At 45.0% G+C, this 25,261-nt stretch overlaps 1 long non-coding RNA gene across 3 annotated transcripts in view; it reads right to left on the bottom strand.

Moving 5' to 3' along the window:
• LOC138569161 (uncharacterized) overlaps positions 1–25,261 on the bottom strand; it is a 371,203-nt gene that overhangs the window by 18,461 nt on the left and 327,481 nt on the right. The gene's annotated exons all lie outside the window — the stretch shown is intronic.

Here is a 25,261-nt window from a genome sequence, read left to right as displayed (position 1 = left end):
CTTCAGATCGGTTTGCACCGTTCGCTGAGCTTAGGTGCGGTTTTCGATTGGTGCCAGAATTCCCATGTGCTGATGTGGCAGGTTATGTGTTGTTAGTCTGTTGTTGCAATGTGGTGACGTGCGTGCGGATTTCTGTACATAGGGGTGGTTGTGTGAGTTTCTGTATGTTGAATATGCGGAAAGTTGAACATTTTAAGGTACGGTTATAATGGTTTTCTAGTAGTTGTCGGTTTCTTACCATTTTATCTTTGTGTTTCTGCACTCAACCTTTATGGTTATCCTGTGTGTTTGATATTCTACTTTGACCACGTAGTTGGCAGGCATGCTGCGTAGTGGGTGCTCTCTTTGTGTCACAATACTCACCCTAACAGCAAAATGTCTGTAAAATGTGGGTCAGATATACCAATTCAGACATGCTGTTCCTTCAGGCATGAGGCTCCACTGAGCAGAAACCCATTTCTCGCTGCATTTGTTGGACATGGCAACAATGTCTCGAGTGACGATTAGGCGAGGAAAGCAGATTGTTCCTGTGATCTCTTTCTGGACCCTCACTACGCCAGTGCCTTCTAATTGAATGTATTCCTTCCCAATTCCCAGTCGCACTCTTGGATGACTTCAACTTTCAAAATGTTGACCAATGCTCACTGGCATCAGTTGAACTTCACTCTTTTTGACCCTCCATGATGAAGCATCACATGGTCAGGCAACAAAGTTGAACTCAGTTTCCTCTCCTTTATCCTCAATTGTTCTGCTCTCACTGTCGTTCCCTCTCCCGCCAACTTCCCCCTCACTTTGTTCTCACTGTTGATTATCTACTCTAACGCTGCCCTCCCTCTTTTCTCACCAAAGATAAATGAAAAGCCAAATACATGGCTCTCTTTCAACACGCCCATTCTCACTTCTCATTCTCACTTCTCATTCTCACTTCTCATTCTCACTCTCACTTCTCATTCTCACTTCTCATTCTCACTCTCACTTCTCATTCTCACTTCTCATTACACTCTCACTTCTCATTCTCACTTCTCATTCTCACTCTCACTTCTCATTCTCACTTCTCATTCTCACTCTCACTTCTCCTTCTCACTTCTCATTCTCACTCTCACTTCTCATTCTCACTTTTCACTCTCACTTCTCATTCTCACTTCTCATTCGCTGCATTGAACGTCAATTCAGTGCTTTCAATTCCATGTGAGTGCCAATGGCTGCTTCCCCTCTTACACAAATCCCCATGTTCGCTTTCCACTGCACTGGACTCTGGCAAGTCTACTTACTACAGCAACCTAATCTCCTTCCTTTGTTCCCATCCTCACAGGCTTTCTTGGTTTCTCCTGTCTATGCTTGCCTGCACTCTTCCATGTGCTTTCTCCTCCTCTCACCTTGGCTGATGACTTGGCTGGCTGCTGCTTATCAAAAGGTTTTTTAAAACAAGACACACTCACCTCTCTTATTTCTCTTCCTCCTTCTTTCGTCACCATCACCACTATCCTTCTTCTTCATCCCTATCCGCTCTTGCTTTTGGCAATCCCCCTACTGAAATGCCTGAACTGACCCCCTCCTCTCCGAGCCGCCAGCCCATCCCATAATTCCTCTGAATCCTCCACCAGGAACACTCAAATAATTGGCAACCCTTATCTCCTCTCTTTAAAGTATTGCTAAATATTGGGCTCTTCCCAGCATGCTTCCATGTGGCTAACCCAATAACCATCCTACAGAAGGCCACTGCTTAACACAACAATCCATCTAACCGCAGCCCTTTCTCATCCCTCCCTACTGCATCATTTGAATCACGTGGCATTTAACTGTGTTACCACTTATCTGGAGGATGATAAACCCAGTGACCGCCACAGTTTGGACTCCATATCATACACTCGATGAGAAGCCGTCACCCACATCTCTATCTTCCTCCATACTGCTCACCACTGCCACCTCCCAACCATTCTCCCTCTCTTGGATATCTCTGCTGCCTTCCAGCTGTTGGCATAAATATAATATATATTTCATATATAGTGCTGCACACCCATGGGCCCCTGGCTGAAATAACAGATGGCCTTATTATCCCACCGAGTGGTACTCAATTTATCGACCTCGGAAAGATGAAAGGCTGAGTTGAGCTTGTTGGGATTCGAACCTGCCGGAGCAGGCTGCCACAGATATCAGGGGTGAGTGCTTTACTCGCTGTGCTATCTGACCGGCTTGTGCCTATCCCCCCACCTCACTCGCCTCGTACCTGCCCTACCGCTCCTTCTCTATCACTTGGAGCACTGGCACTTCCTCAGGTACCACGCCTCCCAGTAGGGGTTCTACAAGAAACTGTCCTTGGCCCTTTTCTTTTTTTAAAACGATGCTCCTCTCTGTATAAAATCATTTAATCCTTTGGCTCTCATACCATGTATTTGGTGGGGAAACAACAACCAATACAATATCATTTGCTCTTCCTTGAGCTCAGAGAGGGTTGGATTGTGTCCTTCTGAGAGTTCCTGGCCCCTCACTGAGTTTGGGGAATCTCAAGTGGTCCTCCAATTGTTTTCAGTTCCATCAATGAGGACCCCTGCCAGGGGGGCCCAATGAGTGGGCAGAGTGTTATGGACTTGATCTTGATGGTCGTGTAGATTAGTAATGCCTCCGTCCCCAAGTACCACACAGACAACAAGATATTCAGTGCCTGTGCGGTCTTTGAGGCCACAGGTTGTTTTGTGAGCCGTCAGGTCTGGAACCGGGAACAGCCAGAAGGACCCCTGGAGCACTGCAAGGCAATAAGTGATTATCAAACAATGTGCGTGTTGTACAATGAATACCCAGCAAGGAAAGAGAGCACCGCTTACCTAAGAGTATAGGAAGTGTCACCCTGAAGGATAGTGGGGCCCGGGACGGGGCTTGAACTTCCAGTAGCAGAGGGTTAGGGGTTGGTGTGCGAAACTCTGTGGATGGGCGCACACCGTGGTTTGAGGCAGTCCAGGTTATGCAGCCAGGCGAACGCCTTGTAGAGGCCTGCGGCCAAAGTACCAAAAACAAAAAACAAAATCCGTGAGGCAGTCCAAATCCGAGCCCGAGGTCGTGAAAAAATGCAAAAGCCAAGGTTCAAAAGTGCCAGGGGTTAGACAAAGCAATCCAGTAGACAAATCCAAGGTCGTGACAGAGTTCAAGCCAAAGTTCAAAATGCCAAGGGTTAGACAAAGCAATCCAGTAGACAAATCCGAGGTCGTGACAAAGATCGTAGGAGCAAGGTTCAAAACAAGGAACAAGAGCCGTACAGTACTGAAAGAGTTCAGCTGTGAAGCAACGCTTCCGTGTTCCTGGACGCTTTTGAATCCTTGGGAGAATTCACGTGATGCGTCGGAATGACACGTGATGCGCGTCACGTGATGCGGAAGCGTTGTCGCTACGTGACTCCTGGCGGTGCTAGCCCCCTCACGTGATGCGTGATCGTGTTGGCCCCCTCACGTGACGCGAGGATCGTCGCAAACGATATGGATTGTTGCGGGCTGCCAGTGGGAGTCTCCATTGTAATTGCCAGCGCTGGGATGGCCGGTAAACCCCTGGTCCAAACAATGTCCTGGTATGGCGGGTAAGAGGATGCAGTGTCCGACTGCCAGAGTGCATATTCGGGATCCCCTGTTGTGTTTGGGAGAGGCCGGGCGTGCAGAGGGAGCAGGGAGAGGGAGTGCGGGGGAAAGCGTGACACAGAGCATTCAAGAAAGGCCCTTGCATGGACTTACTATGTACTAGAAAAGAGGAAGAGTTCTGCAACTTGTGGCTTTCAGATGGTTTGGAATAGAGTTCTTATAAGCCGTACAGAAGCCAGCTTAATCAATGGGAAATGATAATTGGAGTGGCAGTGTAACACATCTGGATCAAGGCATGCGGCAGGCTCCTGGAGGCGAATACAGTATGGCTCTTGGCCCCAATACGCAAGGGGCAAGCACATTGAGGGTTGGTTAGAGCTGGATGTCTCAGCCATTTTGGTGCTCTGTCAAATCTGTTGATAAAAAGATGGCGCCCATGATTTCCAGCCTAGCGAACCTGAATAGGCGAAGAGGACCCAGTGCAATGAGAGAGCATAGAGACCCCCCTTTGCACGATGCTGCAGCCTGAGAGGAGCCGGGAGAAGATCCACCCTGTCAACCCTGGGCTCCAGGGAAGCGTCTGCTGTCAGCAGAGGGAAGGAACCCCAGAGAAAATGTTTCACAGAGGAAGTGAGGCTTTAACAGTATCAGAATGTTCCTGTTTCTCAAAATACCTCAGAAACTCTGTAGTGGTTTGGAGGATACCAATAAAGGCTGCCTCTTCCTATGCCATCGCCTCTGGAATCAGGCTCGCTCTTTCAACACACCGAAGACCCTCCAGGCTGCAGACAAGCACCCGGAGCATGCGCAACGCTAGGATTCTGGGGCAGTGGTGTGGGGGTGGTTGAACTTCACAAGCCACTGGACGTTGCGATTAATACATCATAGCTCAACCGAAAACGATGTACGGTATTTCTGTGTGCATTCATGGACCTATGACCAGCCACATATTTGCTATGTTCATTAGACAAAAAAGCAAAGTATAATGGCAGTTTTACAATCACACACTTACACTCTGGTATCCAGTGATTTTAATGAAAACATTTCAACGAATTATTTTTTAATGCAACAAAAATATATAGGGATGGTGGAGTAAGGGGTTAAAACCGGTGTGGTAGGGGCCAGGGTGGGGTTATCAACACAGGGAAACGGGGGGTTTGGAGGGGCTACCCCTCAAAATAAATAAAAATAAAAAATTCAGTGATTTTTCGATTTTTTTGTTTCGTTAAAAAATCTTTCTCTGAAATTCTTTTCGGTAAAATCACATAGATCCTTACACTCTGAGATGCAGTTCATTGGCATATGGTGCAAACTATAATGATGATTGTGATTTTTGTTTCCTGAATCAATTTTTTTGCGTTACTCCACACATCAAAAAAGTGTCACCTTTCCTGGCCATCATTAGGCTTTAGGCTATTAACATCGTCCCCGTCCCCCCGATTCCCCCGCACCCCCACACCCATGCAGAAAATGAGCACCGTGCAGTTGCAGCGGGATTCCCCCCTGCTCAGTGTGAATACAGAAACTTACAAGTGAATGGTGTGGGCAGGTCAGTTTACAAACTTGACTATGCTCCAAGGAAGTGGCCTGTACCAAGAACTGTAATGTAACCTTGTAACTTTATGCTTCACCGAGAACAGAGCCCAGATGCCCTCGGGTTGGGTGCGCTATATGAATTGCAAAATAAATAAATAAATAAAGGCTGGAGCTTTACCCGTGTCATTGAGAATTGAGTAACAACTCAGAGAAGAGAATGTGGTGATCCCTTGTGCCCTGCACCATAGCAGGGATGTTTGGGGGGATAAGTTCTCTTCCCACACCCCCCACTCTTGAAAGCCATTGTGGTACTAGGATCCCTGGTCCCCTGGTTCCTATGTACCTGGAGCAGCTTATGTAGATTTCTAACGTGTTAGTGTTAAATCTTCTGCTACAGGAGGATGAATATGTCACTTTGGACGGCTTTATCAGGGTCATTTTGTTGAGCATCTAACGCAAGATTGCACATGTGACTCCGCCAAACCCCTGTGGCCATGAAGCGTCTGCATGAAAAGACTGCTTCACATGGCAACAAACACATAGTCACTGCATGTGCACATGCTGCTCATAATGACTGTGTGGTTGTGTTGCCTTTTCCGTTTTGCGTGATATGCAAAAGGTTTGTGATCACTAGGACGCTCTGTGCAGCACCCAACCTCCAGAAAATTACCAACCAGTCCCAAGGACCCCAATTTAACTCAGGAGACCAGCACACGCCCCAACCCCAACCACCCATCATCAATCCACATTTACTTCTGCTTTTCCCTCAAAAACGCCCATAACACGTTGACTTTTTAATTTATTTATTCATTTTTTATTTGTGAATTTGTTTAGTAAAATAAAACCTTACAAAAGTCCATATATATTATTTGTGCAATAAATTTAATAAAGTGACATCAACATTCATTTAAACAAATAACTATAAAACAAAAGATAAAATGACATTAGACAATGTCTAAAAACTGTAAAATACAATTCTTTAAAGTGCTTGCATCATTTCTTGTTAGAGTTTAGAACTTCTCGTAGATCAGAGAGTAATTTAAAAAATGTGTTCGATGCCAATAGCAATCCAATATTATCCCCAATCATGGGTCTATGCCATAGCCCATCCCCAAAATAGGGATGCTTTGGTAATTAAACGATTACCTCCTACTTATATCTTACATTTTTTTTTTATTTTTTTTTATTTATTTAAAGTGCATATTGGTTAATTAAAACCTTATACACTAACAAAAGTAATTACATCAGTAACAAAGAACATACATTAATTTCATATTATCCATACATAAGAAGGGAATATCGCACATCAAATCATATAAATCATACAAACAGGATATCACATTTGAGAAAAGATATCACATTCTTAAAATAGAAGAATATAATTTACCAGTAGTTTAGAGAGAAATTGCTCGCTTCCAAATATAAAAGGCTGCCCCAATAAGAACCTTAATTTCACCGTCATAAATTACTGACCAGAATTGATTAGATTCAATCATTTGAAGGTCACCAACTAAATTTAAGTACCCTTTATAATACCATTCCTTTAATTTAATACACATAGTTAGAATGTGTCTTACTGTCTCCACCTCTAATTTACAGTGCCTGCACAATCTTTCAGCACGGGGTATATTTGCCCAAGCCCCAGTAATTTCATTACATGGGAGAGTATTCATACGTAACTGTAAAATAAATCTCCTCAAAGTCCTATTTCCCGTATTTAACAAATATTGTTTCGGAGTGGCTGGTTTGAGACCTTGAAGAGCATTCATTGTATATCGGGGGATATTATATAAATAGGACTGATTTTCACACAAATTCCAAATACATGCTTTTTCTTTGAGATTTTTCAAGATACGTACAATATTGTCCTTCCCCGTGTGCTCATTAAAACCTAAAATTTCAAGAAAGGCTAGTACTGTATTTTGTAAACTAACCATGTAGGAATTCTTAAACCTGCCTTCGCTCTTATTTCTTCCTATGAGACCCAGAAGGCTTTCTTTCCCCTCTTTCCCCAATATTATTTTAAAATAAAGTTTACAACATCCTATTTTCCACCACGTGGAAAGGGAAATTATCCCCAACTCGCATCTTATTGCTTGTATAGGCACAGCTTTAGGCAACCCAAGAACAGGTCTCCAAAGCTTCCCTTCGAGTTGGTCTAATTTACCCAGATATTTACTTTCCACTGTTTCTATAGCGTACATAATTCCTGGAATAATACAACTCTTATAAATTTCTAAAAAACCTTCAATGGACTGGCCACCCTTACTAGCCATATATTTCCTTATCACATTCCATTTCTTTAAAATTTTAAAATTAACTGCCTCTTGGAAAAAAATAATACATGGTTTACTCAGGATGGGCATCCCCAAATAGGGATAGGCATCAACAACTTCTAATTTAATATTATTAATATGCCATCTGGAAATAAGCCTTTTCTTTTCCTGTTTAGTAACCCCAAATGCCATAATTTTTGTTTTATTTATATTAATATTGAGGTTGTTGGCCTCCGAGTAAGCAGATAAACCATTCAACATTCTTTGCAGTCCTATCAGAGTTTTATCCATAAGGATAGTATCATCTGCATACATAAGTCCACATATTGGTTTCCCAGACACAATAGGTGGTAAGATGTTTAAGGTTTTAAAACTCTCCCACATATCTAATACATATAAATTATACAGTATAGGAGAGGTAACACAACCCTGCTTAAGACCGGTATTAATTCTAATCTCAGATGACAACATCCTTCCTTTACCCAAGCAGATGGTCACCGTAGTATCCCTATACATTTCCTCCAAAAAATGAAGGATTTTTGGGCAAATCTTTTTCACTCTCAATTTCTCCCACAAAAGTCCCCTATTAACACAGTCAAAAGCTTTCGAGTAATCTATAAAACATACATATAATTTTTCCCCCTTATCCTTTGAGTTGACTATGATGTAGTTCAGCATGGTCAGATTATCCAGGGTACTATATCCCTTTCAAAATCCTGTTTGTTGAATAGAGAGTAAACTATTTTTCTCTATCCAATTATTCAAGATGTTTACCAACAAGGAGCAAAAGATCTTGCAGCTACTATCCGCCATTGCTAAAAGTCTGTAATTATCCGGCAGTTTTCGGTCCCCTTTTTTAAAAATAGGGACGACAATAGCTTTCCTCCAACTTTCCGGTATAATACCTGTTTCCCATATACTCGTGAATAGTTGGAGAAAGATACCTGCCCATTTCTTAGGGTTTTGTTTTATAGCAATGTTAGCCAGCCCATCCGGCCCTGGGGCACGAGAGGAATTCATTTTTGAGATCACTTTAAGAATATCAATAGTATCAAAGGGGATATTGGCCATACCCCATGGATTTAGGCTAGTATTAGCTGATATGTGACTAGTCTTGAAAAAGAGATTAGTAATATATTGTTTCCAAACCTCCTGACCAACATCATTAATTTCCCTGTTATCTTCATCCATTAGAAATTGGCGATATAGATACCAAAATTTTTTTGAGTCATGAGTTTTACATAACTTATATATGCATCTCCAATTTGCATTATTGGTATTATATTTATAATCCTTTATCCAATGTTTATAATGTGTCTTTATATTACTTATTCTTTTTCTTCTCTCTTTATCATCTAAGTCACATATCTGCTTAAGTTCCCGAATATCGGGTTTCATCTCTTTTTTCCTATCATAGATTGCTTGATCAAACTTATGTGTATAATTTTTCCCCTTTGTACTTTTCAGAATGACATTACTGTTTGTGCGGCGTATCATACCCAGCAGATTAGTAATAGAGTTAAATCCATTACAAACTATGTCGTGACCATCAATGACTAAACGATCAAACAAACCATTAAAGGAGGCTAGATTTCTATCAGACCAAGTAATCCTATTTCCACTAGCTGAGAATTGCATATTCATCTCCTTGCCCACTCCCCATCTTTGGGTTCCTGGGTCACATTTAAATTTACCCCGGAGAGGTACATGATCACTCAGCAAGATATCTACATGTTCGAACGAGATGTTTGTGCGTCTTTGGTTTTTATTAACGAACATGTAGTCAAGCCTATAAGAAACCTTTCCATTAGACCAGGTGTTCCCATCCCCTGTACCTATATTTGTTTCCAAGTATGTAAGCCCCCAGTTAAACATCAAGTTCATCCATCGACAGCCTAGTAGGGTCTGCTGATTTTTCCCCCCAACCCCTAAACAATCCTGTAATTCTATAGATGCAAATATTGCAGTTTCCTCCCACAATTCTTTACACCTATTCATATCCTTTGCGGCTATATTACAATGGGCATTAAAATCTCCCACTATACAGATATCAGAATCAGGAGATTCCAGAGTCCAACTATCAAGGGTTAGGTTGAGATACTCCCCAATCTCCGGAAAGTTAACCCCATCAGGTTGAGAATAGATATTTATAAGTAGAAGTTTCCTTGTATGGCTTCCTCTATTTATAGATGCACACATGACATTCCGGAGACTCCCATGTTTCTCATATGGTTTACAATTAAAATGATTTTTTATCCCTATACAGAGCCCTCCATATGGGCGACCCTTCTCACCCTTATCGGCAGGTTTTTGCCATATATTATATCCATCCAATAAGATTTCCCCAGTAATCCAAGTTTCTTGGAGAGCAAAAATGTCACTCTCCAAGAGTAGTTTTATACCATCCTTGTGTAAAAGGGAGTTAAAACCCCTACAGTTCCAAGAGAGAAGGGTGTATTCATTAGTGCATACCTCATCTCAATTTGAGCATGGGGTATTACCTTCCCACGTGTTTGTGTCCTTTAAATTACTTCCAGATTCAATACATGTTTGAGGATGCCCCTCCAAACCCCTATTTGCTGCACTGATGTTTTTATATGGGGGAGAGTTACATATCACAATTTCATATTCGTTCCCCCATATTCCATTGGAGTTTTCACGTATAAGGTCAAAAAACACAGCAGATCTAAATCGGGCAATGACCCAGTTTTCCCAACTGCCAATTTCTGGTAGTATGATAGATTCAATATCCCCTGTATCAATATTTTGTAACTGCGGTATAGATGACAATTTATTCAATAACAATGCCCGGTTTAGAAAGGGGCTTTCATCTGTGGTATCCCTTTCTATAATCTTTATGGTTTTTCCCACTGGAAACAGAGACTCTTCATTCATTCCAACTAAATTAGCCATGCCAATTTTATAATTACTATGCATGACCAGACGCTCCATCTCCCTAATATATGTTTCCTGCTCTGTTTTAGTAAGAGTCATATCATTACTATTCCGAGGTATTGTAACATATTTAAAATTGTTTCCCATAAGTGCCCTATCCTTGGGTCCAAATTCCTCCAGCTCCTGCTTATTTCCTTTTAACCAGTCCTGTAAACCCCCGTTTTTTGTTTTCGTTTTTTTACCTAAGTCCAATTTCTGCTGATGTTCAATAATTTCAAAGTGGTTCCCCACCTCTACACATTCAGAGTCTGGAGAAGCTGTATCTGCTAGGGCCATCGTGTTCTTTTTAATCTTTTTTGTAGTTATGACTTTAGCCATCGCCACCCTTTTCCGAGTGGGCCTTCTATTTTTCTTTTTACGCCTAGTGCGTCTCTTCGAGCCTTGAGATACTGTTACTACAACAACACTCTAATTCAGGGTTATTTCTTCTGGTGTGTTATCCCTAGGATTGGGCAACTCCTGTGGGGGTAGATTAGACAGGGCTTGTTCTTTCTTACTTTCATTTTCGGCCACTAAAACCAATTTGCTCAAATCTCTGAGATCATCACTTATTTCCATTGGATACTCCCCCCCCCCAATATTCTTTTATCCCAATCTCAAGGGATCTAGTATTTTCTATATTCTGTTGTACCATTACCTTAATATCCCTTTGTTCTTTAAGGAACTTAGTACAGATGGTCATTAATACATCCATCATGGTGGTGAGTGCATCAAATTTTTCTCCAACCTCAAGGGGATTTTCATTTATCCCAATCATATCTCTATTAAGAGAATTATTAAATGAGTTCTCTGTAGGATTCCATGACACCTCTTCCTCATTACCGATATCTTCTTCTTGTGCAAATTTAGTCAAATCTGGAGCGTCAGATAGATTAGATCCAATAATATTGTTCATTTCAATATCCTCCACTGCAGAAATGTTATGGTCCTTATATATTCCCATGGATTGGCGCCTCAGATTATGCACTAGTGCCAATAAAGAATTATTATCAATCATTGAGCTGTTAGAGGGGAGAAGGAGGGGTTGTTCAGTGTCAGGTACGAATACTTTTTCTTTAATAGTTAAAAAACTAAGTATTTTGGGTTGACCAGGTACATCTTTAATCTCACCAATGAGCTCTTTCTTCTCTCCCTTCCTATTATTTTTTCCTTTCCCCCCTTTCTTAGTTGCTATTGTTATATTAGTTGTTGGAGTACTTTGTTTGCCTTTTTTTGACCTAAGATTATGAGTACATGGGCTTGGTGCCATGATAATAGAGGGTACAAAATGTCTACACGGCACCACCTTCTAACCTACCAAACAGTAGGCCAATTTAAAGTTTCCCTGATCTATAAGTTCAAACGTCAGTTCCAGAGGTAAAATAGTGCTCACAATACACACCTTTCAATATAAATAGTAGAGTATAACATAATCTCAATAGATTGAAACCAATAAAAAATCAGTAAAACAAGGTGCCTCAAGCAGTGCTACCATAAAACAAAATCAAAATATAAAAATATTTGTTAAAAAGCAAGCAATTTGAGACTTGTATTATATAACGAGATCACTTCTTAGATGGAGTTTAAAACAAAGGGTAGCTATCTACCACAAATACCAAGCAGATATAACACCAATCTCACATCAGTGAGGAGATGCAAATGCAATATTCCACAAGTCCACCTTGTATGGGAGCGCCCGGCAGTGTAAAAAGCAAGCTTTAAGCCAACTCTCCCCCCACCAGGTGGTTATCTCACAGAATATTTACGAATTTGGTTACATGCACCAAATCCAAGCCGCCTGGGTGAGTAGAAAACTATTACTAACTGTCTCAACCTTTATACTTGCGTCCACAGCGCGCCGAACAGTCGGCGCCCTTTACACCTATCGGGCTTAACGCCGCGAGGGTGGCTGTCTCGTAGTTAAATGGCGATAAGGGAGTCACGTGATCGTGACGTGCGTGTCCCCAGCCCCGCCTCCTCCAGGAAGCAACGGGCTCTTAGGCACCAGCAAGAGCGTTTACCGGCTCGCCGTGCTGGCAGAAGAAAGCAGGAACCGCCGTTATAGTCAGAGCATATGTTTATGTGCAGCAAGAGTTCGCCTATCTTAAATGCCTTATTCCGGTGCAATATACAGTGAGATGTTTCATTGTTTCAAGCTCCTCCAGAGCACCACAAACTCTGCAGGATCTTTCATGTGTAAGAAGACCCCATCTAGGACCAACGCACTCCATAGTAGGCACCTGATTCAGTTGGAATCTTAAATAGCCATCCCTAAACATATTGCAAGGGAAAAGGTGTGTGTATTTTGATACTTTCTTATGATCCCTAAAAGGTTTTGCATATTCTGAATACAAGGAGTATGTGTTAAATTGTTCAATTGTAATAATCCAGTCAAAAATGTTCTCTTTGGTTGTATTAGTATTATTAACTAATTCATAGGTATCTGAACCAATTTCTCTCAATAAAGTTTCTTGAAGCCTAGCAAACTTGACTAGACCCTTAGAGAAATTGTCGTCAATTACATTCTTAATATCCACAAAGAAGGTATTAATCAGAGGATTAGGCATCTTTGCATATAGTGATAGTGTCACATATACTGGAGAGCAGGCAGGGGCAAGATGGGTTAGAGCCTGGTAGACTAGACACGCCTTGCAGGCATCCAGCACTCCTTTTCCACCCTCTCACAATCAGGTGCACATTACAATTGGCCCCGGCGCCCTTGGGGGAATCTGATTGGTTCAGCCACACTTCCTGGACACCCAAGATGGCCCCTGGCAGTCTTTCTGTGAATCCAGTAGCACGCTCTAGCGTCTGGGCATAGGTGGCTATATAAGCCACGCCCAAAGGCAGACCTGTGCTTCGTGTTGCATCTGTAGCTTCAAGCAACACGCTCACCGCGATCCTCGAACTTCGCCTACCTTGGCTTCCACTTCGGACTCACCGCATGCACATTCCTGAACTCAGAATCTATGACAAAAGGAAATACAAGAAAGACAATACCTGTAAGCGCTCGCGCTTAGACCCGACTCCTGGCTCGTTCTTGCAAGCGCGCACACAAGCTACAGCACCACTTACCCGATCTTCTTGGGAACTTTTGAGCAGCATCTGAGTTCTCGCGCACGTCCTTTCTGAGCGAACTCTTCGGAAAGAACCTGTGGAGAGAGAGAATAAGGTTTAGATTAGCATCTGCAACTTCTTTCTCACGCGCAGAACTCGCCATGATTAAGAATACGCAGCGATCACGTGGAATAATCAGAAAACTTACCTTCAGATACTCGCCTTTTCAGGAGCTGAGAACAGCACCACATCCAGTGAAGCAACTGGAAATCCGAACTTACCTGCAACAGCACCAGATCCAGTAAAGCAACTGGAATCCAAACTTACTGCAACAGCACCAGATCCAGTGAAGCAACTGGAGTCCGAACTTACCTGCTACATCTCCGCTGGGTGAAAAAACACAGTGAGTGGCGCAACAGAGACTTACCAGTCCCTGGGTCAAGAGAAGCACAGATCTGTGGGCTCCAGATACACAGTGCCCCTGCTTAGTTCAGGATGGGGAGTTCACCTAATTAATCGCTAAGGTGAGCCATACTCATACATTTCACCATCACAGTTTACTACAAGGGGAGGAGGGAGAAAGAGGGTTCTGGGTCCAAATCCAGGTAGGCTAAGCATCTTACCTCTCTTTTTGGCTGGTACCTGCAGTACAACGCTACTAATCCCGAGAAAGCAGGGAAGGGGTCCAGAAGGCTTCCTCGCTCCCGCAGAGACCCAGGTGAGTGTAACAGATAGCTTCTTCCATCCGACAAGAACCTCTAGTGAGATATAACCAAACTCTTGCCTTATTACTGAATTGGGAATAGATAATGGTAGTCCTAAGGTAGTTTTCCCTATAACACCTTCCAGCATATCGAACAAACAAACATCAAGCCCATATGTTAAAAGCAGAACCTTTTTCAAACAGTGGTACGTTAAAAGAGGAATTAGCATGAATTTACATAGCTTCAGGTAAATTCTTTTAAATTGGGCCTGGAGGGGTTTCATCTTGGCCTGAAGATACTGCATAACCAATTAAATGGAGGAATAGTTCATAATATTGAACACCCAAGTAATTAAGTGAGTGAACATTTTCAACGCTGATATTACCCATGTGATGGATCCTATGTATCCCTCACTGTATCCCTGCCTAAATTCTCCTCCCAGGTGGCCAAGGAAAGACAGACGCTTCCTGGTCCTAACCTTGGCGGTGGTGTACCACGGGAGGATCACCTGGGAGGAGACAGGGACCTGGGAGGTGAAGGGATCCTGTGTGATGAGAAAGGGAATACTATTTCATATATGCCAAACATAAAATGGCCTATTGCCATTAAAATATGTATCATCCCCATATTAAATTTAGAAATGTGGACGAATGGTATGCAACACCTTTTAATATCCTACTTAAGGAGGAACCCGTTATACCTGATATGGTTAAACATCCCCCACGACTCTCAAAGAAATGGAGAAAGGAAATCTGTAAATTATGGCATTCGTGAACTGCCTTTTCAAAAGTCAAGAATAGTGAACTACTAGTTAGAACTGATTTTGTTGCTGGGGACTCCAAAGTCCCATAATCCCAAGAATACTGGGACGAAGAAGAGGGTTGAAGAGCAGTACAGGTCTGAAGGTCAGGTAATTAGGGTAAAGAGCCCACACCTGAGGGAGGCTGCGAGGCTTAAAAAGTTCCCTAAGGTGCAGGCAAGTAGGAGTAGGTGTGGTTGCAAAAGTAGTAGCAGTTGTAGCAGCAGAAGTACTTGCTGGGGCAGAAGTAGGTGGCAGAAGCAAACACGCTGCTGGCAAAATTCAAAGAAGTGGGAGGAAAGAATGAAAGAAGTGACGCTAGGATTCACCATCTACTTATTGCAGTTTCCAATCCTGAGTTGGTCCTTTCCCCCCTAAAGTCTGCAGTGCAAAGGTTGCGCGGCGGGAATCTGAAGTCTAAAAGCTTTCCCCCATGCAAACCTGATTGCAGAGTTTTCACAACGAGAAGCGTAGATGGAGGCTGGCGTGCTTCAGGGGGTCATGGTGAGCCGAACTCCGTGCCTGTGGGGTGGAACTGAAGGCAGCTTGCAGAGAGGAGCGTGCCCGGTCAAGAAAACACCCATAGTAGAAGCCCTGAAACCTGTGACAGAGGCATAGGAGACGGTGAGAGTTGCTGTGCATTCCCAAGCCATCAGGCAGTGCAGGCAGATAACTGCAACCAGTTACCTTTCACTCGCGAAGGAGTGACATTGAATAAAGTTGAGCAGAGCATGTCAGCCAATGGAATGCAACAAATGTAGCACTCACGTATAAGTGCGTACACTGTAGGAAGAAGTTTAAACCTTGTACATTCTTCAAACAGCATCTACAATGTTAATAGTGGTCGCGTGTGTTTAAAAGCGACTTTAACACAAAGACCAAGCCTCAGAAAAGACCTCACAAGATTGTAACTTGTAAAGACCAAGTATTAAACTTCTATACGTTGAAGAAGAAAGAAAAAACAAGCATTACCTTAAGTCAAGAGGTGAACAAGCATTGCCCTCGGCCAAAAGAGACTGAAATACCAGTTCCACTGGAAATGGAAAAGGGGCTGATATGATATCTTTAAAGGTGAAGCTTGTACATGAATAACTGTGGTCTAGAAGAACCAGATATTGGTCAGGACCTTGCACTGTCAACACCAATAGAGGTTGGATTGAAAGTACTTGGTTGGTGTCTTAATAGACAAGAGTGGTTAAAAGATGGCCCTAGAAGGAAAGTGGTGTTAAAAAGGAGGCAAAGACATTGCTTGTCTAACAGCTCAAAGGGGCATTGATGAAGAGCTTGTCTTTGCTATAAAGTTATACAGAAATATTAAAGGCTGTATGAAGTGGAAGAAGTTTTGTTTAAACACAGAAGAGTGAACACCGGACGGTAAACAGTTGAAGTAGTTTGGTCTGGCTGGAGAGTGGACCAGACAGAAGGAGAGGTAGAAGACTGGGAGTGGAACACCCCAGTGAAGCTAGAAGCTGTTGAGTGTCATGCTGCCAAGAGGAGACACACTGCAATGCGAACCATGAGTTTAATTGTGCCAAGAGGGGAGCACTGTGAAGTGAACCTTGAGTTTCATTGTGCCAAGAGGGGGGCACTGTGAAGTGAACCTTAAGTTTCATGGTGCCATGAGGGAAGCACTGTGAAGTGAACCTTGAGTTTCATGGTGCCAAGAGGGGGGCACTGTGAGGTGAACCTTAAGTTTCATTGTGCCAAGAGGGGGGGCACTGTAAAGTGAACCTTGAGTTTCATGGTGCCAAGAGGGGGGCACTGTGAAGTGAACCTTGAGTTTCATTGTGCCAAGAGGGGGGCACTGTGAAGTGAACCTTGAGTTTCATGGTGCCAAGAGGGGGGCACTGTGAGGTGAACCTTAAGTTTCATTGTGCCAAGAGGGGGGGCACTGTGAAGTGAACCTTGAGTTTCATGGTGCCAAGAGGGGGGCACTGTGAAGTGAACCTTGAGTTTCATTGTGCCAAGAGGGGGGCACTGTGAAGTGAACCTTGAGTTTCATGGTGCCATGAGGGAAACACTGTGAAGTGAACCTTGAGTTTCATGGTGCCAAGAGGGGGCACTGTGAAGTGAACCTTAAGTTTCATTGTGCCAAGAGGGGGGCACTGTGAAGTGAACCTTAAGTTTCATTGTGCCAAGAGGGGGGCACTGTGAAGTGAACCTTGAGTTTCATTGTGCCAAGAGGGGGGCACTGTGAAGTGAACCTTGAGTTTCATGGTGCCATGAGGGAAACACTGTGAAGTGAACCTTGAGTTTCATGGTGCCAAGAGGGGGGCACTGTGAGGTGAACCTTAAGTTTCATTGTGCCAAGAGGGGGGGCACTGTGAAGTGAACCTTGAGTTTCATGGTGCCAAGAGGGGGGCACTGTGAAGTGAACCTTGAGTTTCATGGTGTCATGAGGGAAACACTGTGAAGTGAACCTTGAGTTTCATGGTGCCAAGAGGGGGGCACTGTGAGGTGAACCTTAAGTTTCATTGTGCCAAGAGGGGGGCACTGTGAAGTGAACCTTGAGTTTCATGGTGCCATGAGGGAAACACTGTGAAGTGAACCTTGAGTTTCATGGTGCCATGAGGGAAACACTGTGAAGTGAACCTTGAGTTTCATGGTGCCAAGAGAAATGCACTGTGAGGAGAATCCTGTGTTTCATGGCGCTAAGAAGAACACAGTGTGAGACTTATCTAACTCAAGGAATTATTATGTTTCGTGGCACTGCAAGAGAAGCAGTACATTATTGTTTCAAGAACTTCTTAAACTATAATCCCTGGAGGAGAAGGATCGGCTCTGGGTTGAGCTGTGCTGTTGTAGTTCATGGGGTCAAGGAGGAAACAATGATATTTTCTGGGACAAGACGTTACTCTGCTATGTGACACGACAAGAGAAACAGAACGTTTTTGTTCATTGACCTTCTTGAACTATATTTCTTGGCCGAGAAGGATCTTCGCTGGGTCAAACTGTGAAGAAGTGGACTTTTCATTCAATCCAAACAGACTTTATCGAGAAATGTGTTGGAACTTTGTTTCAACCTTGGATTTCGTTGTTATTTTGTGTTGGACCTGAATTTGACTAACACCCTGGGGAAGGGAAATTCTTCCAGGTTATGAACATCACATTCAAAGGGGTTACACATACAAGTGTTTGATTTATAAATTGCCATATACCTTCTTGTTTATGTTGTTGTATAAGTGTGAGGACCAGAGATGTTATGATAGAGTGTTTTTCCTTAGTTCATTTAGGCAGGGAAATAAATCCCTGTTAGAGTAGGGCAAGAAAGGTGTTGGATTTACAATATTGGTTTAATAAAAATGGCATTGTTTAAAAAACACTCAAATGTGTCAACCTCACATTCCTGACCCCACACATACCCCACTTTCACTTATACCTGCCCCTGTGTCACCCATCAATTGCTGTGTCGAGCCCAGATCTATGTGGCTCCCTGACTGCTGCGCCTCACCGTGACTTCTGTTCCCCATTATTCTCCCAGTGACACATCTGACCTCTGTTGGCTGCAATCTTACCCTGCTTCTCCCCAAATGCCCTCCTCCCCTTCCTAGGTCCTGCCCTGAGAAATGCAGCCAGGCAGCTCTGTGCTCTTTCGGAACCTCTGTCTCCCTGACCAGCTTCCTGCCTTCATCGTCCCCAACATTAGGCGCCCCCCAGGAACTTGTCAAAGGGAAGAAGACCAAAATTCTCCAACAACAAATTTACCTAACGTCCTGGCTGATGATGTTGTAAAAGGGGCCCGATGCCTCATTGGTGCTGACTAAGCCAAGTCCCCCAAGCGCCAGTGCGCCACACTCTGGAAGTCCATCCTGCCCAATGTAAACACTCTGGCAATCCCCCCATTCAGGGTGGCCTGAATCCGGAAGTGCTGCCATTACGTGAAATGTCTTCTATGCAAACTGGGTTCAGAGCACCTCAAGCAGAGCCTGGTCACAGCAGGTGGCTCTCCATTGCCACCTCTGGACCTGCAGCCGTGGGAATAGCAAGATGTGGCTGTCATTGATCGGACTCTGGCAGATTTGGAGACGTGGAGGCGGGTTTGGAAGGGGAGTACGCCAAATGCACGCGTGATAATTAATAATGAATGAGATGGCCCACCTGTGAGTGATCAAGACCCTTCCTTGGTGCTGCAAATGCGCACATGCACTGAAAGCACTGCCCACAAGCAGATGTGCCATCACCAAGGGAAATGAGAGGCCACCCCTCTCACTCAGCCCAGCCATTTCCCTCTTGCCACTCAGCACATCATAATGGCAGACACGTAGTGAAGCCACGCCCACTGCATATGGCCAAATGATGAGTCCATGACCGTGAAACATGTAATTGGGGACATCAGACCCCACCCCTTTGTCTGAATGCATAGGCCTGGTGCATTGTGGTATTCATAGTGCTGCCTGTTAAAAGGCCAGCAAGGAGAGATATACTGAAAGCACCTAAAACCACTGGCCTTGACCTCAGCACTGTTTCCCCAGTGTCATGAAGTCATCATCTAACCTCACATGTCCAGGGAGTTTGACTGAATGTCTTGTACCAACAACACGTTTAGAAGCTAGGATTACCAAGGACCAGGCTGGTGGACAGCTGCATACAAGGAGCATGTGTGCTTCCCAGAGGTATGACATAAGGTGCCCCCATGGAGGATGCACACCAATCACCATTTGAGTGTACATGCACAGTTTGATTGGAACAATGGCATGCCGTGGAAAGGTGTCCTTGTAGTGAGATCCTAGCAGCATGTACCTGTCCAATGCGCACCATTGTGGCACGCTGTATTCCTGTTGTTTCTGGATCAGGCGTCCCCTGTGTGGTGTCGTCCACTCAACTTGAATATTGACTGCCCTACATACACCTCTGAACACCGTAGCCTCACCAACTGTACGCTCATGGTGACTTGACAGAGCCTGTGGTGGTAGGGAAGGGAAAGGGTTGCCCGCAGCCTTATGCTACCATACATGCTGAGACACATGGAAGTGGGGGAGAAAGCATTACTGTCAAGTCCCACCACATTAGTATTGTAACAAAGAAACTTTGGGCTGGGAGGATAGCTCAGGAGCAACGCGCTCACCTTGGAAGCAACACAGATTCGATCCCTGGCCCCGCGCTGAGAAACTTCTCGGTATTAAGCGTGTTATAAATAATCAATTGACATTACAATCAGGCTAGTGATCATTAACTCCATGTACAGGCCTGGCAGGGGTCAAAAGCTGCCTTGTAAAGTCCCCAATGCCACCCCATGCTGACTGCGGTTTGCAGAATGTGGTTTGGCAATGGTGTCCCAAGCAGGATACCGTACAGTGACCTGTAAAAGCAGAATATGAACTTAATGGGGTCATGTTTGAGGGACAGTGTGTCATTATGCCCACCAGCTAGGAAATGACAATACACCACCCAACTAGATAGAACAGAAGAGTGTCATGGCGATGTGTTGGGGGTGTAATGATCGTGAAATGATAAGTGGAAACAGTGATATGAAGAATCTCATCAAGAAATGGGCACTTGCATCTTGGGGAGCAATGTGAGCCACAGGATTGGTCACAGAAAGTTCATAGGATTTTCATGTATGCAACCACTATCTGCATTGGAGAAGGTGCTTGACATTGCTTTCCTGTCCATATGTAGTACAGTTAATTATTCTCAATGACCACAGTAGAAAGTGGATCACAGTTACTCCCTCAAAGTAGCACTTTGTCGAACAGGGATTATGTAGACAGGTGTGACTTTGATAGAAGTGCTGACATTGGTTTTAATTTCCCATGTGTGATGAGTGTCATGTACCGTCCTGAGTAACATATGCTCACTCCCAGGGGATCACACCAGTCAAGAGGACAAAAGGGAGGAGTTTGGCCAACACCTGCTCCACCACACACCATTCTACCACCTGCAAGCAACATTCAGCCATCCACCAGCACTGCGATTTGGCTGCCCAGCCGCAGTGGCATCACTACCACTTCCAATGTGGCTGCCGAGAGCAGGGGACATCCTGAAGAAGGTGGATGTCGTTGAGGATACCATCGCTCCGGTGGAGCAGTCTCTTCCCCAGCTAGATCCTCTAGCTCTACTGGGATCTGCCCCTTGGCATTCACAGGCAGCATCACTCCCCTCCCACCCCCTGTAGCCCTTGCTCCTGCCCCAAAGCTGACAGTGTATTAGTTGACACGTACTATAGCTCAGTGGCACCGAGGACCCAGAGCAACACAGGTTCGAATCCCGGGTCTGCACTTAGAGACCTCTTCAGTATTAAGCACATTATAAAAAAACAATTATAATTAGTGAGAATTGTGGAGAGACTGTCAGACGTGGAGGAAGCATGTTCCTCAATGTTACAGATCCTGGGATAGGTCAATCGGTCTCTATGGAGGTTGTGCAACAGGAGTTTCAGGCTTCCAACTAGCCGAGGAAGGGGTTGGTTGAGAAGATATGGGAAGCACAGAGGGAGGCAGGTACAACCAGCAGGCGCAGAGACCCACAGTGGGGCGAGGGAGGGCAAATGCATTTCCCCAGAGCATGCCTCCAGGCACAATCAGGTCACTGTACTCCCTGTGTCTCCTCTGCAGCGCCAGATGGTGAAGGCCAGCCTGTGGCAGCCTTAGTCCCATGCTGGTTTAGGCCACCAGAAGAGTCCTTCTCTCATAGGCGGGAGTTTCAGCAGTGCTGGATTAAACCCTGTGGAGGCCCGTAGAAATTGAAATGTCGCCCCCCCTACAGTATCTCTTAATAGGTTTTTAATTTTCTGCACCACTTTAATTTGATCCGTTGGCACAGGGCCCTTTAAAGGATTGGGGCCCATAGGCCGGTGCCTAGTTGGCCTAATGGGTAATCCGGCACTGGGAGTTTGTGGGGAGGGATTTCACCAACCCCTCTCCCTCCACGGTCCTCTCCACCCCGTCCCCGCCACCTCCTCTGCATGCCAGTTCTCCGTCAGTCCTACCAGCAAGTGCTGCTCCAACCTCAGGCACCTTGAACCACGTTCCGCCCTCACCAAGGTTCCCACGGTCATGTGGCTACAGACAGAGCAGTGAACCCCGATATCCCCTTTTACTCTGCTGACATTTATTTATGGCAACTTCCAGAAAGGCTCTTTTATTTCTTTTGGAGTTTTCCCTCCCTGCCTTCATTTTGTTTAGACTCCCGAACTATACTTTTTGTTGGGCATTGGAATGTTGTCCTTTTGCACCCCACAATGACCCGCAGCAACATTCCACACTCCCCAGTTACAATAAATGTTAGTTTGTTTCAGAGTTATAAATGTCATTTGACTTCATGAGTTTTCGCAGAGATGGAGTATGTTGGGGGAGTTGGGGGAGTATAGATGGACTACATTATGTGTTGATTGATAGATTGTTTATTTATTATGGGCTTATACAAAAGTGTTTCCAAGCGCAACCATGCATGGGAGACAGGATAGATGACCTTAATAGATGTAGTACATTCAGATCGTGCAGGTGAACAGAACAGGAAGTGTAGGGGAAGGGGGGAGAATAGGGAGCAAGTGCACCCAGTCCCGTCAGAACAAGAGTAAAGTACAGAGAGATACCACTCTCATGGGTCATAACCGAAGTGCAGCAGTGCTGAGGCAAGTGCAAGGCCCAGAGGCAAGCGCAGGAGACTGGCAAGGAAGCTTGGGACCTGTGAGACTCTGAAGGTACACCAGGCAGCCAGTCAGCCGAAGTGAGCAGAAGTGGAGGATAGAGAACAAGAGAGCAGAAAGAGGTGGTTAGCAAGGGAGAGGGAAAAAGAAGGAGGAGGCGAAGAGGAAGGTCTTGAGGAGTTTCCGGAACTTAAGGAGATGGAGAGAGGCAGGGAGGCTGTTCCAGAGGGAGGCACCTGCAGAGTTTAAAGATCTCCCCCAAGTCTCTGCTTGAAGAAGCGGCCCACCCGCAGAGAGTTGGTTGGAGGAAGACGGGTGGAGGGCTGGGGAAGGAGATTATTTAGGAAGATACCTTTGCTGATAGTGTAGTGAAGCGGGGGGAAGAAGGGATGCAGGAGGTGTCCCCTGCAGTTTTCAGTAAAACAAAAGGATAACAAATCGGCGGCAAAAACACCCTTGATTAAAAAATGTACAGTAAAAAGATATAGAGCCCAGCACAAGACTGTCTACACTGTCAGATGGTTGAGGTGGAGGGTCTCGAGCCTGCCCACTGAGCCCATGGGCACCAGAATCTGACTCGTCTTTGGGCATGGGCACACTGCGCCTCAGACATATATGACAATGCCATGTGTTCAGCAAGGCCACCATCTGACACACCTTCTCTGGTCCGTACAGGAATGCCGCCACCCCCACGTGTGGAAGGCACCAGAAGGGCGTAATCGGAGCACCCACCACTTTTTCGGTTTTGTTGCAGGTCTAGGTGTCTAACCCAAAATAGTGCTCCTGTCTGGGGGTCACCGGCTTGCATACTGGGGTCATTAGCTAAGGGCACACAGGGAGTGACCTGCAGAGGGATGCGTGTAGTGGGGAGAAGCCTGCATGTTTGTATGTCATTGCTAATGCAGCCAATATTCTTAATTGGGGATGGGCGTGCATTTCAGGGGGTGCGGGCATGCTGCGCGAATGTGCACACGCCCTTCTGCATTGCACACAGGACACAGCAGAGTTATGTTTTTGTCAGAACCTGCAGGCACAGTCCTACTGCTATTCTGATGTCCAGCTGTGGCTAATTGAGTCTCCTAAGTGTCTCCCCTGTATTCTTATTGGTAGTGTCTCTAGGTGTCTTCATGTGGGCGTCTGTGTACGTCTTGCCATATGTGTTCGTGCAGGACCTGCCCTCTCGCCTCCGAGCCAGGGGTGGACTGGGAAGCAAAAGAAGCCCCAGAAATAAAGTTCAAAGTGGCCCCATGTTACACATTTTCAGCAAGCCCAACCCTTTCCTAAGGGAAAATTTGAAAATACCACACAAAAGTGGCCCAGAGTGCAGATGCCCACCGGAAAATCTCCAGAGTTCCCTATGGGCCAGTCCACCCCTGCTCCAAGCGCTCTCACCCAGCTCTGTGTGGCAGGGAAAAGGAAAGGGGTTGCCACTGATGGGGTGCATGTCCACACCCAAGAGCCACGCCCTTCATCCTTGCAATCTAGCCATGTGCTTTGTCTGTATTGGCGGCCCTTGCAGCAATGCATTCTGCGGAAAGATGCCTGCATCATGCATCGCTGCGGCAAATGCGTGCAGGCAATTATATTTGCGTCGTCCCACATCGTGATATAAACCGCAACTCTCCACCGAACGGTGGACGCCACCCCTAGTTAAGATAATGCACCCTCCTACACCGTCCGTTTATTACACACGTTTATCTGGCGCCGACTTTGTCCTCTCTTAGATATTGATCCAGCTTTTCTTAATCTGCAATACACCAGTACACCTGTTGCTCCTATTGCCCTCCTACGTCATTTCCTCTACTCTCATCCGATCGCCTATCTCCTGTTGCCGCCCCGCCTCACTCTAATTTCCTGACCCATTTATCTCGCCCCTCTTTTGAATTCGCCTTAAGATACTCATCTTCTTTCCTCCTCTAACCATCCCTTCTTTTATCTTTCTTCTTTCTCCCCCACTCAAACCCTGCTCTATCTTTTATCACTTCTCTCCTCCTAGCCCCTGTATTCGTCTTCTGTTGCGTTCTCTTCTCTCCTTTAATAATATAAGTGTTTTATTTCTATCTCTCTTCACGTCTCCATTGCTCTCACTATTGTTTTTCCTTCTTTTGCTCCTTTACTTTTCCTTCTCTTTAACTTCTCTTTACTTTTTTCTTCCTACCCCTCCTTTCTCTTCCTCGTTCACCCCTCCACTACACCCACTTACCTTTCTATTTCTTCAGTCTACTTGCCCTCATTCTTTCACTCCCATTTTATATTTCCTTCCCTCTCCCATCTTTTTCTTTCCCTTTCACTCCTCTTTACTTTTTTCCTATCCCTTCTTACTACTCCTCCTCCTTCACCCCTCCACTGCGCCCCTGACCCTTCTATTTCTCCACTCTCTAGCTGCCCTCCTTCTTTCACGCCCCATCCAATATCTCTATTTCCTTCCCTCTCTCATCTTTTGCCTTGTTTTTCACTCCTCTTTACTTTTTCTTCCTACTCCTTCTTACTCCTCTTTCATCCCTCCACTGCATCCCTTCACCCTTCTATTCCTTCACTCTCAAAGTCCTGCATTTGAAGCGCACAGTGTGCAGTGGGTTTTGTCCTCATCAGCCTGTGGTGGTGAGTGGCTGAGGAGAGGAGAAGGGTGATAACGGACGATGTCTCTCTGAGTGGAAGAGGGGGCTTCAACTGGGCCACGGGTGGCTTTGGTAGCGATTAGGAGATATGCATGTCAAGCAGTGTCTAAGTGAGTGTGGGCCACTACTTGAGTGCATGTCAAGACTCCGGGGCTGTGTAGATGGAGGTCGGGTGCGCCTGGGGAA

This window comes from Ambystoma mexicanum, chromosome 2q (genome assembly GCF_040938575.1).
Source record: "Ambystoma mexicanum isolate Mex_15411 chromosome 2q, UKY_AmexF1_1, whole genome shotgun sequence".
Lineage (NCBI taxonomy): Eukaryota > Metazoa > Chordata > Amphibia > Caudata > Ambystomatidae > Ambystoma > Ambystoma mexicanum.
This window is presented reverse-complemented; position numbering and strand designations above follow the sequence as displayed.